Source organism: Penaeus monodon, chromosome 24, assembly GCF_015228065.2.
Source record: "Penaeus monodon isolate SGIC_2016 chromosome 24, NSTDA_Pmon_1, whole genome shotgun sequence".
NCBI lineage: Eukaryota > Metazoa > Arthropoda > Malacostraca > Decapoda > Penaeidae > Penaeus > Penaeus monodon.
The window spans coordinates 20,446,957-20,447,331 of NC_051409.1; positions in this window are offsets into that span (position 1 = coordinate 20,446,957).

Below are 375 nucleotides of genomic sequence, written 5' to 3' on the forward strand. Positions count from 1 at the left end.
CCTCTAGTTCTCGAAACCGCCTCTCTGTGCTGCCCCGACCTGGAGGCACAAAGCCCTTCGGCCAGAGACGGACGTCCGATTCGCCTCCTGCCGATGCACGCCGTTCCTTTGGATCTGAAACACGTCGCACTGGATCTCTTTTTCTCATTTTTCAAATGTGGTTTGAATACTTCAATAGACACTATTATCAGACACTGGCAGACGCGCAGCCATTGCCGTTGACTTTTTATTCCCAAATTCGAGATTTCGGCCAATCGAGGTGTTGTCAAATAATATTCAGATAATAACACTTTAAGACACTCCATGTTAAATATAGTATGTGAAAAGCTCTCAAAAAAAAATCTCACCCTATCCCCCCCTCTCTCTTATTTCTTT